This window comes from Balaenoptera physalus, assembly GCF_965194825.1.
Source record: "Balaenoptera physalus genome assembly, chromosome: 1".
In the NCBI taxonomy this organism is placed as follows: domain Eukaryota; kingdom Metazoa; phylum Chordata; class Mammalia; order Artiodactyla; family Balaenopteridae; genus Balaenoptera; species Balaenoptera physalus.
Window position 1 is genome coordinate 144,254,823 of NC_138882.1, and position 18,162 is coordinate 144,272,984.

Consider the following 18,162-nt stretch of genomic DNA (forward strand, 5'->3'; position numbering starts at 1 on the left):
GTGAACCAAAGATTGCCTATCAGTCCAAATGAAGTATGCCAAAATTTCCCCTGCTTTCCAGTTACTCTTTTATTTCAGCACCACCTGCTCCTACTTCCACCAGGGCTGACTCTGCCAACATTGTCATTAAAGGTTTTGTCTTTCTGTGATGTGTAACTCATCATGGCATAGGCCTATCCCTGCTCAGTGGCTAAAAAAAGTATTTGCTGGTGTATCAGCATCTCTGGTATGAGAGGCAAAAAATGCGCCGCCCCTTTAATATCCAGAAGAAACTTTGAACCCATTGGCAGAAGTGTACCACATCATTATGCTGTGTGTAAATTATTCTTGGCATCAGGGTAAATTTTACCCAGGCATGGCATATTGAAGGAGCAGGGCTTCTGGTGTCAGAAAGGACTGAGCTGAAATCCTAGCTTTATGACTTACTAAGCTGGTCACTTTAGGCAAGTTAATTATGTTAATTAAGTGCTTTGAGTTTCACCAACAGTAACATGGGTATGGTACCTGCCTCATGGGATTGCCACGAGCTGTAAGAGATCATATGGGAAGCATGAGGAATGGCTTGGCACGTGGTGAGCTCCTGTTCCATAACAGTTGCCTCCTACTGTCTTACGTGTAGGGTCTCATGAGTTTCCTCATCTATAAAATGGGGATACACTGAACACGGCTAGAGGTGGAGAGTGCCAGTTTTGGTGCCAGGGCTCTTAGGTCTCAGTCCCAGCTCTGCCTCTTTCTAGTTGCATGATCTTGGGAAATTACTTAATCTCCTTGTCCTCAGTTCCTCATTTGAAAAACAGAGATAATAATAGTTCAGGCTTCAAAAGATTGTTGTAGGGATTAGGTGAGTTAATTAATTCCTGGAAAAGCCCTTAGAACAGTGCTGGGCACAGAGCAAGCCCTCTACAAAATGTTAGCCATCATTCTGTAAGGTCCCTTTTCCATCAAGGAGATATTTCGTTTGTAGTTAATAAGTCCCTACGTCAACCTTGCAAAGTCAATTCAGATACTTGATTTCACTTGATGCTCATCATAATCCTGAGAGGTAGGAGAAAAGATTTTTTCAAACTGTCATTTTCAAACTAACATATGGGAAACTGAGACACAGCAATGAGGTCACAGACTCAGGTCACAGACTAAGTTAGTGGCAAAGCCCAAGTCAGACCAACTCCTCAACCCCTCGTCCCAGTTCTCCCCACGGTGTGATTCTGACTCCCATCACCAGCTGGGTGGACCTTATGGGCCAAGTCCTTGGAGTGGTATGGGGCCTGGTGGCCCACGTAACTTCTGAATCTATGACCCTGTCCTCATTCAGAATGATAGAATCACTACAGGTTTATTGAGCAACTTCCTTGTGTCAGGTGCTTTACATATATTATCTCATTAAATAACCCCACAGCCTCACATCCTAGATAATTACATAAAAATACTTTTCAAATACAGACTTGCAAAACAACTCTAATCTATTAATTTTTTGAGATTTAATTCACATAACATAAAATTCAACCTTTTAAAGTATGTAATTCAGTGGTTTTTAGTATATTCACAAAGTTGTGCAACTATCACTATTATCTAATTGCAGAACATTTTCATCATCCCCCAGAAGAAAGCCTGTAACCATTAGAAGTCACTCACTTCCCATTCCTACCCTCTGGTTATCACTAATCTACTTTCTGTCTCTGTGGGTTTTTCTGTTCTGGACTTTTTGTGTAAATGGAGTCAGACAAGATGTGGCCTTCTGTGACGAGTTTCCTTCACTTAATGTTTTCAAGGTTCACCCAAGATGCAGGAAATATCAGTACTTCATTTCTTTTTATGGCCAAATAACATTCTTTAATGTGGATATACCACCTTTGTTTACCATTCATGGCTGATAGACATTTGGGTTGTTTCCACTTTTTGGCTATTATGAATAATACTGCAACAACACTTATGCATAAATTTTTATATGAATATATGTTTTAATTTTTCTTGGATATATACTTAGAAGTAGAATTGCTGGGTCATATGGAACTCTATGCTAATTTTTTGAGGAACTGTCAAACTGTTTTCCAAAGCAGCTGTACCATTTTACATTCCCATCGGCAATGTATGAGGGCTCCAATTTCTCCACATCCTCACCAATAATTGTTATTATCCATAAGGTATTAATTTTATAAAGCCATATTTTTATTCCGAAAACTTCCGTATTGGATACCATTAAAAAACCACACTGTTCAGTCAAATAGATTAGAGAGAATCTTCAGTGTTCATGGATACCAGAAGAAAAAAAAAGTACGCTTGCTTTTTTTGATTTTAAAAATAGCTTTAAAAAAAAAAAAAAAATAGCTTTAATGGAAAAGAATACTTAATTATTGGCTTATATATTCCTATTTACCATTTATTCTTAATATTAATCCTTTATACACTCCTGTTTTAAGAAATCATTTTCAAGAATGTGCACCTTGGAATAGATTAAATTACATGACTCTTAAGCTTGTTAGACCTGCTGTTGCAGTAGGACTAGTAGTACTTACTAGTACTAGTAGTAATACGAGTTACTACTAGTAGCAGCATAGGAGTGGTAGTAGTATATTTCTTCCATGTGCCTGGCATTTACTCTATGTATATTATGCATATTAACACACTTAATATGTACACGTTTTTGAGATGGTTACTATTAAAATTTCTGTTATGCAGATGAAGAAACTGAAGCACACACAGCAAGTAAACTGGTGGAGGAGAGACGGAAACCTATAATCTGTGTACTTAATCACTTTCTACTATGGTACTAATTTTTATAAACTTTGTCTGAGGTCTCAACTTATTCTGGGCTGATACACTCTCAGACTCCAAGATCTTTGGGCAGAGCCTTGACTTGCTGAAGTAGGTCTTCATAGTACCAGGACCATAATATTACTCTGTGTTTGAGTAATGCTATCAATTGAAACAACAGACTTAGAGAAAATTCCAAATTAAGACTTTAAATCCTCTTCCAAGAATTCTTTGATCCCCCCATGCAGAATTATCTTTTATTCTTCATTCATACTTTGTATGACAATTCAATTCAACAAATGTTTTTGTGCCAGACACAGTAACAGGTGTTGGGATGCAGACATAAATAATCGAAGGATCCTTCTAGCACTTTACAACAGTTTGGATTGTATTAGTTATTTACATGTTTCTCTGTCTCTTCTTTACCCCTTCTTTCTACTCCTTTCCCCAGGTGAATTAAACTGAAAACAAAATATAATTTTAGGGTGAGCATTTGTAAGCATTTTCTTACATGCCTATGACGAAATTTCTCCTCATCTCTCTAGGAGGAGAAAGTATGGGATCTGCATCTCTTGTCCTCCTTCCTAAAGACTGACCTGATTGGAGACACCAAGAGAAGGAAGGGAGCACACACATCTCACTCGACTCCCTTCTCGCCACCAAACTTCACACATTGTCCTCCACAGCCTGGGCCTCTGCTGGTTTCCTATCTAAGGAAATGGCACCGCCATCTACCCCATTGTTCAGGCCCAGACCTAATAGGGCCCTTGATTCCTCTCTCTTTCCCGTCACCCACTTCAGTCACACACAAGTTTGTGACCGCTTTCTCCCCAAACATCCCACACCTGTCCACCTCTTTGCACCTCCACTCTTACCTGAGTCTGTAGTCTCTCTCGCCATCACCCCTTACCTGGACCACCTCCATTGTTGCCTCTCTCCTGACTTCTACTCTTGTCTCTGGCAAGCCATTCACCAAACAGCAGCCAGGATGATATTTTAAAACATAAATCAGGTCATGCTACTCCCTTGATCAAAAGCAGGCAATGGCTGTTCAGTGCACAAAGTCAAATCCAAAGTCCCAATGAAGGGATAAGGCCTTTCGTGATCTTGCTCATGGCAACACCTCCCCTCTCTTTGCCTTCTATTCCTCCCCTGCCCACCCTCTCCAGCCTCACTGAGCTGCTTACTATTCCTTGAATTCTTCTTGAACATGGCAAGATAGTTTTGTGCCAGAGCCTTTGCATTTGTTGCTGCTGCTGCTGCTAATATATTTTCTAACCCTCTTCTCTCCCCAAATTTTATTTATTTCTTCCCTTCATTCGGGTCTCTATAAGAATGTCACTTCCTGAGTGTGGCTACCCTGACCCTACCTAATTGTCAAACTTTCTCCCTACCCCCACTTCTATCATTCTCTATCCCTTTTTAATTCTTTTTAGTTTATATTTGTGGCACTTCTCAGTATCTAATACATTATTTTAAAAATCGTCTATGTCTCTTCCATTAGAATACATGCTCCATGAATTTTGTTCATAGCTCTCATGCCGCCTGGCACATAGTAGATGCTCAATAAATTTTCCTTGAATGAAAGGAAAAACTGAGCATGTGTGGCTCCATTCCCACCGCCCTACCCATTTTCTTTTACAGAAGTCCTGTTCTCGGGATGTCCACAATCTTTGCTCCTACACATGGTAAGCTTTCAGGGAGCTACTAGTTATCTCTGTCCTGCCAAGGTCTTTCACCAGGGAGCAGCTAGTCATCCACTAGTTCTCAGTTTAAATGGGAACACGTCCCTGGCTACCCTATCCAAAGTAGATCACCCTCATCAAAACTACTCTCTTTCTCAGCATCCCTTTGGTTTCTTTCTTCATAAGGCTTATAATTACTGAGTTATTTGTTTATTGGCTTCATACTCTAGCCTCTGTTACTATTGCAAAACAACATCATGCCAAGAAGCCGGCAAGCCCCTTGGAGGTCTGACATGGTCATTGCACTCTGATCGCCTTCACTTTAATTGGGAGACAGAGGAAGCAAGACAGACAGGCATCATGGCAGCAAAATTCTAAAGCGCAGGACATCAGGCAGGGAGCATCTGTTGTCATTGTTCATACCAGCTAAGCTAAATTCACTTACAACTGAAAGAAGGTGTAAGAGACATGGCTCTGCCAAAGATTCACTATGTAATCTGCTTCTTTGTCGATGGTAAAAAGATAACGAAAACACCTACCCTGTTGGGATAAGAATGAAATAAAACTGTATATGGAAAAACACTATAAAGCGCCATAACTGGGTAAGACGTGTTCATTGGCAATGCTTGGTGCTGAAAACAAAAATGCTGGTTAGTTCAAGCTGAATTCGATTCCTTCCCTTTCTGTTATGGGGGCTGCCAGCTTAGGAGGTATTTGTAGCAGATTCTCAGGGGTGCAAGCCGGGTTGGTTAGGAAGGCACCGTGGTGCAAAGTTTCCTCTCCTTTACCGCCGAGACACTTAATGTGGAAGGGAGAATCGTTGGAGGGTTTTGATCAGAAGAGTAACATGACATATTTGAGAGGGTCATGACTAGATGGTGGATAAAGAATGAATTTTGGAGGAGGGGCACTCATGGAAAGAGAGATTATTGAGGACTGTTCCAATAATCCAGGGAAAAGCAGATGCTGGATGGGACCCAGATGGCAGCGGTGGAGCTGCTAAGAAGTAGATAAGTTCTAGATGTGTTTGGAATATAGCGCCAATAGGATTGTCTCCAAATCTCTGTTGACTAATTAAATGGAGTTAACATGGCTTAAGAATATGGTCTCTTTTGAGGATTTGTTTACATGTTTCAGTGTATTATCTCATGTGATCCTTATGATACTCTTATGATGTAAGAGGGACGGGCAGCCCCATTCCCAACACCGAGAAGTCAAATGGTTCTCCCAGGGCCACACAGTGTGGAAATTTGCTGAACTGAGACTCTCAGCCCCCCAGTCCCTGACTCCTTTTCCATTCTCTCCCTTTTACTGGCTACCCTTAAAGCCAGTATCAATCTTATTTAGATTTTACCCTCTATTTTCCGAGCTCCTGCTGGACCGTCACCATTTTTAATGGCCTTACTCATATCCATCCGAGCCTCTAAATGCAGCGATTCAACAAGGACAAACAGGAGTCAACAGAGACTTTCTGGCTCCCGGGCCCTGGACCCCCTCCCTCTGTCTTTCACCTCCCCTTAGTTTCTCCTCCCTCCAACCCTGTTCGTCTGGACTGAATTCAATTATTTCTCGCACTCTCATTACTGTCTGACCAAGATTTATGAGTTGATAATTGTTTGAAAGTAAGACCACAATGTATCATTTGTGTTTGGGGCTAACCTTCCTGGTGACTGTTAGGATTAAAGGCAAAATGAAAAGTGTGATTTCTGCAGAGCCAAACAGGGTAACGTGATCCAACCAGGCTAATCATCCAAAGCCTCGGATTTCCCTAGTGGAGGACACGTTAAAGCTGGCACAAAGGGGGACAACTAATCCTGCAGGTTCACTTCACAGATTAAAATTTTGAAGACGTCACAAGCTCCCCTTCTCGCTTTGGGGTGCATTCTGAGTGATGTTTTCCGAACAAGATGATGACGACACCTCGCACCTCTATGGCCTCTATCGGATTACTTTTACGGGCTATTTAAAAACACTTTTTTGAGAAGCCTAATTGAAAACAGACCTCTCCCTTTGTCTGAGTTAGCCAATGGAGCATCACTGACGGTGAGACGAAAATGAATTCATAAAGACTTTCCCAGGTCGGTGGGTGAGACCTAATCCCAAACTTTCCCGAAGCCATGATTTCCCGAAGCCATGATCCTGGCCCTTCCTGATAGCTCTTCCTCACGTGCCCCAGCTGGTCAAAGACAAAAGCAGAGAAAACACTACATGGGACTCAGAATAAAGCTTCCAGCCAGCCTGAGACATTTGTGAGGTCTCTGTGGTTCCCAGCGGGGAATGTGCAATACTGTGTCATTCTGAGTTAGAAGGCCACTTCCTAAGGGAAGAGGAGCAGTTGGCCCGTGTCCCATGCAGTGACTCATAAAATGAGAAGGCCTAATAAATATGGAACGGTGGTAATTCCTTGCCTCTGCTCCGGCGGCCTTGGGGTTCAGTTCAGCACCTATTTATGATCCCAGGCACTGTGCTAGGTCCTCTGGGAAAAATTTCTCTACAATCTCAAGACGCTCTCGGGCTAGAATCTCCGGTCTGGGGCAAGGACCCAGGGCTCTGCCCAGGCTGGGCTGCAGGCTGGGCTGGGGTCTGGTGCTGGGCGTGGGTTGGGCTGACTTGCACGCACTGGCCTTAGAGCAAGAGGCACCGAAGTTGTGTTTGGAGAGAGGAGACTCGGGAAGCGAGGACTGCTCGTGGCGTCACATCCAAGGTGTTGAGCGTGGGGGTGAAGGAGTGCAAACTGGAGCTTCAGGAGGGCAGGGACTACATTTGTATTTTCCTCAGAGTGCTCACAGGGCAACTGGTTCACCAAAAGGCAAGATCAACCACTGCTTAACTTAACCCTCTCCTTCCCCCCATAGGCAACCTGTGGTGATACCTCTGAACACAGATATTATTTTGGACCAACTATTTGAACACAGGCTGGGAAACAAGTATCTATTCCACTTTGGAGTATTTCTTCACATACTGCTTGTTTTCTGTAGAGCATTTTAAACCAGCCCAGCACACACATGTGCCTGCATCGCAAAGCTAGGGCCACCACAGGATCTGGAGTTCGGCTGTCTGTCCCATCTGTAAAATGGGGCTCTCAGTAGTGGGATAAAACATGTGACGCACTTACAACAGCCCGCGTCTATGTTAAGTGCTCCATAATGATTATTAAGTGCTCATGCACAATGATCAAGGGTATTCATTAATAAATGTGAGCTGCGCAACCGCTCAGATTTCCGTGGTGCATTCCAAAAACCGCCTCACTTCTTCCCGACCTGTTCTCTTTGTTCTCTGTCCGACCGAGGCTTGGCCCCATATCAACTCTCTGCCGCATTTTCTTTGTGGAGTTGGCCCCTGGCTCTTTTGGTCTGCTCTCAGTACTTTGTCTCCTCTGTGTCTGGCCTTCAGCTCCCTGTAAATGTTGGCTTGGCCTGCATCCCTAGCTCTTGCACTCCAGATGGCTTCAGGTAAGCTCTCGGCTCACATCTGGCCTCTTTGTACCCCTGCCCTGGCACCGGAGCCCTACTCAGCTCTCCGTCCAAGTGAGGTCCATCCAGCGGTGCGCTGGAGTAGGGTGCAACCACCCATAAAAGCCAATTGTTAAAAACTGCAGGAATTTTGTGAGCTGTTTGTTAAACACAACCACCATTAAAACCTGAATTAATCTCAATGTGCAATAGAATATATGATACTTAAAACAGAGTTAATAAATACTCAAAATTCATTGCTTCCAAATTATTTTATTACATTTTACCGTGTGCCACAGAAATCTGACAGACTGCGCAGCTCACGTTTATTAAGATCTAGAGTCTTGAGGTTATTACGCCTATTGGACCTGTATGGTGGAGGTACTACATACTGGGGTGTCACTGTGCATCTTTGCCCAACTCTCTGTTCTGTGACATCATGTAGGTAGCTTGAAATTGGTCATTGTGGGAGTATTTACACCATGGAAATTGGCAAGAGCTACAAATTAGGGCTTCTCCCCTGGACAGCTGGTTGTTAAACACTGACCAGCACACCACTGGGTCCAGCTCTCCCAGGCTGGCATACTGAGGCTGCTCAGACTTCTGATACAACAGTCACCACACTCTTTGCAGTTGATGATTTATCAACTGTGTCCCTTACTGCTTGGTGACAAGGTTGAGGTTTCTATTCATCTTTGGTGCATATTCTCCATTCCCCCCTGCTGCCCTGCCCCCAGGCTATTTGTAGAATGAAAACTTGAATGTGGGCTTATAGAAAGGTGGCCTCTGGTACCATCTGCCAACCTCTCCTGGCCCTTTCCGTTGATCTCACAGGCTGACAGGTGGAGAGGGGGTGAGTGGCAGCAAGGGCTGTAATCCCATCCTCACCACTGTGACTGGAGCGAGTTGGTTTTCGGTTGGGGTGGAGTTTTTCGGGACACTTAGTGACTAATCTTCTGCACCAACACATCTTGCGCCAGGCAGTTTCTATCTGCAGTAATTATCTTTTCAAAATGGAATTGTGCGTGTGCGTGCGTGTGTTTGTGTTTGTGTGTGCGCATGTGTTGGGTAGATAGCAAGAAAGTTCACGTTGTTGGTCTGTAGGAGGGAGGGGCATGGTAAGAAGGCAGTTGTTTAAATATTATCTAAGGATGCTAAACACTTTCCAAAGTTCGAAGAGTTTTATGGTGATCAGACTATTGATATAAATGTTTTCATCTAAGGCCTTTGCCTTGAATTTGATGTCAGCATTGGAAAGTCTAAATAGGGAATACCGGCTCCTTGTAACTGCGAATTATTGAAGAGCCTAGGAAATAATATATAGCCCTGAGCTGGGTACATTCATAAATTTCCTATAACGATAACAAGTTAACACTTTTCAAAGGGTCCTAGGAAACAGCCCGTATGAACCTTCACATTTAAAACTCAGCTTCACACATTTTATAATTAAACTGCCTTCCAGGTGACTTATAACCTGGGATTTTTCTTCTTTCCTAACAGAATGCCTTGGCCCCTTGTAGAACTTGGCTGTTAACTTGGGTGTCTGCCTTTTGGGAATAATCCCTAATTCTGGAGAATAAAAAGCCATTGCTTGTGCTCCTGCAAGAGCACAGTCTCACGTGGGAGACCCGCGTTATAGGTGGCTCACTCCCCAGTACCCCGAAACACGCGGTTAGGTGAGTCTGTTAGGACTGTCACGGGCTAAAGTTTCTGCCTCTGGGCACAGTGAGACACCCCCAGAGACGAAACTACTCTTCAGCTCAGAAGTTGTCTTCCAACAAGCAACTGGGGACAACTGAGATCTGTAGGGCGATCGATCTGAATGTGTTTTAAAAATTGTCTTAAACAACGTGGTGGTGGTCTTTGTTCTAAAACAGTCATTTTAATCACGTGGCTACAAGACTGTGGGCACACTTCCTATGTCTGAGGCCTCTTCACTAAATCAGGGCCAGGTACTATAGCACCTTAATGAAAATTGATGCACATTTACGGTTGTGTCTACTCAAAATAATCATAACTCTAGCTGACATTTCTTGGAGTGTGGCTATAGGCTGGCATATGCTAAGAATTTATGTACAGTTTCATTTTGTCCTCTATGCTGGGTGTTATGATTATCATCCGTATTTTTACCAGGGAAGAAAAATGAGGCTTCGAGAGGTTCAATAACTTGTCCAAGGTCACAAAGCCACTAAGTAGTTGAGGTGGACTTTGAAGCCAGAGCAGGGCAGGGTGGAGAGGGTAGAGGGGATCCGGAAGAGGAAATGAAGATTCCCAGCACAAGATACATTGCCAAAAGAGGGCCAGGTGCTGTTTAGGGAAACTTTTATTTCTTTTGTGTGTACTGGGTTACAGTGTGAAATGTATTTCTTACTGTGGATAACAGTTAAAAAAAAGTCTGAAGAACATTTTAAAGACAACAAGGACTCACAGGGGTGGTAGTGGTGGTGCTGGTGGTGGTGGGTGTTCAAGCAGGGATGTGACTAGATTAGCTCTGCCACTTACGGTAATCATCTCTGGCTGCTTTGTGCAAGTGGGGTGGGACCAAGGCCAGGTGGGTGAGTTAGGTGGCTACAATTGTCCAAGTGCTGGCTGATTTCCTCCCAGTCATGGGAAGAGTGTCCACTGCACATTTAAAAAACCTGGCCTATTCTGTTCTACTGAGAGGCAGGACGGCATGGGCAAATGAGTGTGAACTCTGGCTAGGTGGTCTTGAGCAAGATTTCTAACTTCTGTCTGTCTCAGTTTCCTCATCTGTATAATGGGGATAATAACAGTACTGGCCCTGTAGGTGTGCTGTGAGGCCTGAGTCCTCAGTTAGTTTAAGTCCCTAGATCAGGGCTCAATACATGTTGCCTAATGTAATTTTGAAATTGACATAAATATGGCAGTGTTACAATTATGCATTCATCTAGTCATTGTCTATTCAAAAGCTGGTTACTGAATACCCATCGTGTGCCTGGAACTTTGCCAGGCCTGGAGATACAGGCCAGTAGGGGAGACAAAGGGTGATGCTACAGAAATAATAAAAATAAACTAATTATGAGGGTCACTGATATTTCTTTAGGGTGACGTCCCCGCTAGACTATTAGCTTCATGAGGACATGGATTTTTTTTTTTTTGTCTGTTGTTTTTATTCCCTGTTGTATTTCTAGCAATTACAGTAGTGCCTGGCATATGGTAAATATTTATTGTTAGATAAATATGCCAGCCACTGTTCATATATATACATATACATATATAGACTTGAATGCAACAAGGCACCTAATTTCACAACAACCCTATGAGGTACAAACTCTTCATAACCCAGTTTTAGCGATGAGGTAGGTGAGCCCCAAGGTCACTCAGTTGGTAGGAGGTAAAGCTGGGATTTGAACCGAAAGCAGCCTGATGCCCATTGCCCCTGCTCTTAACCTCTCTGCTTTGCAAAAGAGATAGAGCATTAAAGTCCCACAGATGTTCCGTGGTATCAACCAGGGGCACCACTGATGCACAGAGAAAGTCCACCCTGGGTCACTATGTTTGGATCTGAGCTACTGCGATGGGGGGTTAGCTCACTGACACAACCCCACTCTGGACTGTGTGCTTTATAGGAACTTTCCAGAGTAAACATCCCAGGGCCATCTTTTTGTACACACCTCCTTTCTGAAGAACTTCAACCAATCAAACAATTTAATAGGCATTTACCATGTGCTTGGAGCTGTGGGGACGATGGAAGAATAAGATCAAGTTTGTGCTTTCAAATCCCCTCGACTCCATCTGGGGAGAAAGGATCTCTGCAGAAGGGAAGGGCACTAAGGACACAGGTGTTTGGAATGAGGTGGAGAGGCCATGGCCATCCCAGGGGTAGGTGAAGCCTGAGACGGAGCTTGGAGTCACGAGTCTTCCAAAGCACCATGGGGTGGATGGAACTCCCTGTCTACACAACTCCATCCAGCCAACTCTCGCCGACTCTTCTTCTTGGCCATTGGTCTCTACTGCTCAAGGGGCCCCATATGGTTTCTGGACAGCTTGGCCTTCTCCAAAGTACTCTCTTACCAGCTGGAATCTTCCTTCTTTCGTAGGTTTTAAGGCAAAGAATTGGAAGAGAGGATGGGGAGCCTCAAGGGAGGGAGAAGTCTTGAGGAGCAGCAGCCTGTGGTACCTGGCAGTGAATATGCCTTGATTGAGAAGTGGATTTCCCAGATGGTAGTAAATGTGAGCTAATGTCTGTGCTAAGCTGTGTGCCTTTGAAAGAGAATGATTACGGATGTTTTCCCTTCTTATTACACACACTAATTCCCGCCGCCCTCCCCCCCCAAATAACAAGTCCTGAAGGCTGACGTCTGCTGGGAAACTGTATCCTCGGGAGCCATTTCCTGCTTGTAAGTTCATTTGGAGTTTGTTTGGTGCTGCAGGGAGTGCCGGGTAACCTGCCCCTCCCTGGTTGCCAGCTTTCCCTGAGCAGAGGAGAGGGCTGTGTGGGCTCCTGTGTAAGTCTGAGAAGCCCCTTCTTGCCTCGGGCCCCAGGTCTGCACCCCGCTGCGTGGCGGACTCACCGAGATGTCTTCTTCCCGCCCCCGAACCCTGGGGAGTCCCGCTGGGCCAAGCACAAGCTGCTGAGTGGCTTGTTTTGGTTCGTGGAGACGACCCACCAGTCATCGGGCCCCGTGATTGATGGAGGGCCCAGCGCTCTGGGTTAAGCGAAGCCTGGGTGTTTTCAAGGGAAAATTTTGGTCATAAGGCAAAGCCTAGCCAGATTTGAGATAAGTGAGAAAAACACATTACAAAAGGAAACCGACTCGAAGTTCCCAGACAAGGGAAACATTTAACCCTGTGTAGAAGGAGTGTGAGAAGCACTCAGGCAGAGATACTGCATCTCTGTGTGCTCACGTCCCCGCTGGAGAGGATGTCTGGGCGCGTGGGACAGACAGTGTGTGTGCCAGAGGCTGTGAGTGTGCGGTGTGGGGTGTGTGTGTGTGTGTGTGTGTGAGAGAGAGAGAGAGAGAGAGAGAGAGAGAGAGAGGGGGAGGGAGGGAGGCAGAAGGAACGCGCCTCGGGGAAGGCAGGGGTATTAATCATGCTAAAAGCAATCTGGCCCCATGGGAGTTTATAAGGATCGAACTAAAATCAATGGGAAGTTTTATGAGGCAATTTTCTTCTCGCTGGCTCTGGGGATTGTTTGAACTCTCATCGAGCTTAGGGTGGCTCTGGCTCACAGCTCCTCCAGTTCTCACACCTGTGCATGAGGCAATGTGCATTTTCCACGCTCGCAGCCGTGAGCTGACTCATCTCGAGAGGTTGCCACCGAGACGGGGGCCCGGCCTCCTCCCCGCCCTGCTCTCTAATTCTGACCGCAGCATCTCGCGAGAGGTCCGGAGATGCGTGAGGAGGGGAGGGACGAAGGGGTGGCTGATGGGCCCCCTTGGTGCTGTCCGGGTAATGCCAGGGGCCTAAGGGCCTCAGCTAGCTTCAGTGGTTTCTCGTTGGTTTCAGAACATAGTCCAGACACCTTGGGGTGGCTGGATCCCGCTGACCTTTCTCATTGTCTTTCCCAGCCCGGCATCCTTCACGCCCGTCACAGCGATGCTTTGTTCTTCACCTGGGGCCACTCCTGGGACACGCGATGCTTGCGTTATTCTGTGCTCCTGGTGGCGTCGTTTCCTCAGCCTGGAAAGCCTACTCCTCCCCACTGCAATCCTTGATGTGGGTTTTCTAATTTAAACGGGATTAATTATGAACTAGTTCAAATTTCCATCCAGAAAAGTACAGAAATTGTTTACCAGAAACTCGTATGCTCATCATCCAGCTTTAAGAGAGGTTGGCATTTGTAGAAGTCCTTTTCCTTCTCCCTTCCCGGGAGGCAAGCACCATGGTGAAGCTGGTATATAATCATTCTCAATGCACGTTTACTATATTCAAATGTATCCACAAATAATACATAACATTATGTGATTTTATATTTTGCATAATTGTATTAGTCTGCCCATGTTCTCTGGGGAGCCGTTTGGCAATACTTGGTAAGGAATATACACCAGTCATTCCACTCGTAATTGTCTACGATAGGGAAAGATCTCAAAAGTGACTGAGGCATGGACAGGGATAGTCAGCCTAATAGTGCAAAATGGTAACAGTTTTAATTGTCTCTTAGTAGGCAAATCAAAATATGCTGTGGTTTCATAAAATGAAATACTGTATAGCAGTTAAAATAAACTCTAAATGCATTGTAAACAATGTTAGGTTAAAAAAAAAGTCAAACTGCGAAATTGTCTGCTCATGTTTCATGGCTAAGTTAAAAATGTAATCCTTCTCTTTATAAATTTATTTATTTATTTTTGGCTGCGTTGGGTCTTCATTGCTGCGCGTGGGCTTTTCTCTAGCTGCGGCGAACGGAGGCTACTCTTCGTTGCGGTGCACGGGCTTCTCATTGCGGTGGCTTCTCTTGTTGTGGAGCACGGGCTCTAGGCGTGTGGGCTTCAGTGGTTGCGGCATGCGGGCTCAGTAGTTGTGGCTCACGGGCTTCAGTAGTTGTGGCTCGTGGGCTCTAGAGCGCAGGCTCAGTAGTTGTGGCACGTGGGCTTAGTTGCTCCGCGGCATGTGGGATCTTCCCGGGCCAGGGCTCGAACCCGTGTCCCCTGCATTGGCAGGCGGATTCTCAACCACTGAGCCACCAAGGAAGCCCCTGTAATCCTTCTCTTTAATGAAACTTTCTCTGAAAAATCCCATCCAAATGAATTGTTTCTCCTCTTCCTACAGAACTTGATTTACAACTTTATTTAAGGATTACTTCTTACCCTTCATTCTCCATCACATGCACATTGTGAACTTCTTGAATACAGAAATCCAGTCTTAGTCATGTTTGTGTCCCCAGTGTCCCAGCCTGAGAGCTTGCTTATAGTTGGTACTCACTCAAGTGTTGTGCAGAGAGCCAAATGCACATATATGTGTTTCTAAACACTTCCACATAGTTCATGGCTTTCTCATGTCTTGGCATCTTTATTATCTCTATATTCTGATGAGGAAACCGACTGTAGCACATTACATAATGTGACTTGCCTGTGGCCACTGAGGGCAGTGGCAGACGAGACTCCAGGTGTCTTGTCTCTTGCACTCAACTGGCCTGCATTGATTTCAAAAAAGTGGGATGATTTAAATTTTGTCGCTTGCCTGATATATTTTGGAGAGACGGTGGAAGACTTTCTTGGAATCTTAGAGACAGAGTGAGAAAACTGAACCCAGAGGGAGGAGTGATTTCAACTCAGCATAATTGAATAAACATGTTTGAATATTCATAATGTGCCAAGCAATTGCATGAGCTCACCCAGGTAGAACAGTTGGAGAAATCACTGCGGAAGTGCCTAGTAGAGCATTGGCACAGGGTAGGTTTCAGTAAAGGTCAATTCCCTTTCCTTCTTTAAGGACAGATTCAGTACTAGAACCCAGATCAACAGATCCCAAGCCCAGCATCCTTTCAACTCTGTCATGGTCATCCAGAAGTGCAACCAGGGAAATGAATCTGTCGGGAGATCAGCCCTGTAATACCGTTGCTGGAAAAAATGATACCGTGGATTGTCTGACAGGTCTTTTGCTCCATCACTTCAGTCCCCATCTCATTTTATGCTCCCATGGCCATTACTCTCTATTAGCATACTAATAAATGTTTATGAGATTATACTGTATAAACTATAAACTTTTACATATTATTAATGAACCTCGTCCATTGGATTGGGAGCTCCTGAACATTTTTACTGACTTGTAAAACAGGAGAGTGGTGTAGAGGGAGCCATGCCTGCAAAACTGGTCCTATTTGCTCTGTCTGGAGGAAGGCATGCATTTTCATTTGTGTATTCCTTAAGTGCAAGCCACAGACAGCACTGTATCTAAAAACAGCAGAGCTGGTCTTACCTCGTCCCAGCTGTGACCTTGGGTAAGTTTTCTAACCTCTCAAAGTCCCAGTTTCTTTGTTTGCAAAAAAGATGTAATAATAGTGTCTATCTATGGGGTGCTTGGCACGTAGCAGGTACCCAGGAAAACAGAGTAAAATTGAACCACTGCAGAACCAATGAGTGGACACGGCAGGGAGTCAGAGTTGTGTTTGTTTATGACATAAAGACCAATAATAGGGATTTCCAAGAGTGGATGGCCTGCGTTTCAGTGTGGGAAGTGGTGTGTTTTCACTGGAAGTGTACGAGAAGCTGTCTGCATGGGATGGGAGAGTACACTACATAAGGTTTCTTCTATCCTTACCATCCAAGGATCCCATAACTGTCTTTTTTCAAAGCCAGAGAGAAGGCAAAAGGGGGAGTGGTAACCCAGGAGTCTTAGATTCTAGTTTTAACTTAGTTGCTGACTAGCTTTACATTTTGTCTACACTAGAGACAGTTAAACGCTCTCTCTATTCTTTTTATTTATTTTTGGCTGCCTCAGGTCTTAGTCGCGGCACTCGGGATCTTTCGTTGAGGCGCGCGGGCTTCTCTCTAGTTGCCTCGCGCGGGCTCAGTAGTTTTGGCATGCGGGCTTAGTTACCCTGCAGCATGTGGGATCTTAGTTCCCCGACCAGGGATCAAGCCGCATCCCCTGCATTGGAAGGCAGATTCTTTAGCCCTGGACCACCGGGGAGTTCCCTATTCTTTTATGTATAAAATTGCTACACAAATTCAGTGTAGTGACTAGAAGAGAGAATGACTGAGAAAGCACTTTTATAATATAAGGTTGATCTTTACCAGTTAAGCCTGTTTCGCCACCTGTAGTGTTCAGAGTTGAACATGCCAGCATTCACTCTGGAACACTGCAAAGACATCATTGGAAGAGCTCAGACCTGGGATTCAGAGCCAGTCCAGACTGTCACTAATAAATTGTGTAATTTTGTTTAAATCTTTCTATCCCTTGCATCCCAAGTAACTGATTTTATGTCTGTAAAGTGAGGCTAGCAGAACTTCTATGCCAATATCACTGGGTGTCCTGAAAATCAAATAAAAAATGGATTGGATTTAGTGCTTCATAAACAGGAAAGGCCCATGCATAGGTAGGGTACATTTAGAACACCTCGCCTTATTTCAAATCCATTACGTTCACATTTTTTGCCCCACCAGGCTATGAGAACTTTAGGGGCCAAGCTGTCTTTCAGATCTTTGAATTTGACAGTGCCTAGCAAAGTGAATTCATTGATTCAATACACATTTATAAAACAACTACTACGGGTCAAGCCTAGTGGTAAATGTTGGGTTAAGACATGAAAAAGATAGGGCCGCTGCCCGCAAGGATCTTGCTTTCTAATAGAGGAATGCACTACAGACATATCCAGGAATAAAGTTAAAGGATATGAGATTTAGCCTTCAAGGGGGAAACCTGTTTGTGAATGTTGCCACTTCCAGGGCAGGAAAAGCTTCCTCCCCTCTCTGCTCTCCTAGAGCCAAAAAAATGATGGGCTCCAGCTTCTAAGTTGTTGATGGTCACCTTTATCGATAGCCAGGCAGTTGTTGGTTATGTGTGTTTCCCTGCCCTTGGACACTCTCCCATGGAGTGCACGATGGAAACTCATTCTTGGGGTCCACTCACAAGGAGGCTGGATGCGAAAGACTGTTGAAATGATTTAAAGCTTAAAGAGATGGGTAAGTCCCCAGGGGCTAGAAGGTACTTTCCAAGGAGGAAGAGCATGCCTCTTTTAAATACAATTACTATTGATTACTGTCAGATTCTTTATCTGATTCCTGCCCATTAGGCCCTCTCTTGTTGCTAGAAGCTCTCTCTTGCCCTCTGCCTCCTATTACCTTTAGAAGTGCCTCTTAAATGAGTCGTGTGGAAGCCTGGTGATCCCTGAATAGCTCGTAGGTGTTATGAGAGCATTTGGAAGAATACTTCAAAGCTTAACAATAAATAACCTTTTTCCGATTATGACGTAAGTGGCAAGAAGGGCCACATCTCTCTAGTGCTCCGTCTCAGAATGGTGGCGACAACAGCAAAGTTGGTTCATCTCTATACAGCTGCTTAGCAACCAGAGGCTTTGAGTGGAGCCGCTTTTGCTTTGGAAGAACTTTCCCTCCCTCATTTTCAGTCCTGTACATTTGGATGCCTCCGGGGGTAGAATACTCGACATGGGCATAAATCAATATACGAATTCCATCTTCTGGTCACAGGGGTGGGCATATGATCCAGTTCAGGCCAATGAGAGAGGCTTATGGAAGAACCTACTGGAAGAGACAGGGTTGGGTGGTATGATGTGGGTCTCAAGCTGCTGGCAGTAGAGAAGGGGACTACAATGTGAGCCTGAGAATGGAGCCATCATGGGAGGAGCAGAG

At 44.7% G+C, this 18,162-nt stretch overlaps 1 long non-coding RNA gene across 1 annotated transcript in view; it reads left to right on the forward strand.

The window, feature by feature from the left end:
* The window catches only part of LOC309657118, an 80,832-nt gene extending 64,560 nt beyond the window's left edge, over positions 1-16,272 (forward strand). Inside the window, exons 2-3 of the long non-coding RNA XR_014261658.1 lie at positions 11,950-12,082; positions 13,423-16,272. This is a non-coding gene — a long non-coding RNA (uncharacterized lncRNA). The remainder of the gene's footprint in view (positions 1-11,949; positions 12,083-13,422) is intronic.
* The last annotated feature ends 1,890 nt before the right edge of the window (positions 16,273-18,162 follow it).